Below are 407 nucleotides of genomic sequence, written 5' to 3' on the forward strand. Positions count from 1 at the left end.
TACCATTGAATCAGAGGAATTCTTAAAACCAAAGCCTTTCTTGAAGAAGTCTATTCCTAAACTACCATTTGATCCCAAATTCAAGAAACCATTTCTACCACCATTGTCTTTTAAGAAGCCAATTCCAGCTCCTTAAAATCATAACACTCTACCTCTTCAAAATATAAGGATAATGGTTTTATATATGTGGCACCATCTTTAGTTCAACCTCAATCATAATTTGGATAATCCTTTGGTACCCCTCTTGTGTACTCCATTCCAATTATATATGTACTTTATGTTTTTCATTAATGAATTTCTCAATATTATATTAATTAAAATAACAAATGTTACTGAGTTTGCATTTTTATTTAATTAGTATTTCCATTTGACATATTGAAGAAGTGGGCTATTTAATTGTAATTTTG

This window comes from Vigna radiata, chromosome 7, assembly GCF_000741045.1.
Source record: "Vigna radiata var. radiata cultivar VC1973A chromosome 7, Vradiata_ver6, whole genome shotgun sequence".
Taxonomy (NCBI): Eukaryota; Viridiplantae; Streptophyta; class Magnoliopsida; order Fabales; family Fabaceae; genus Vigna; species Vigna radiata.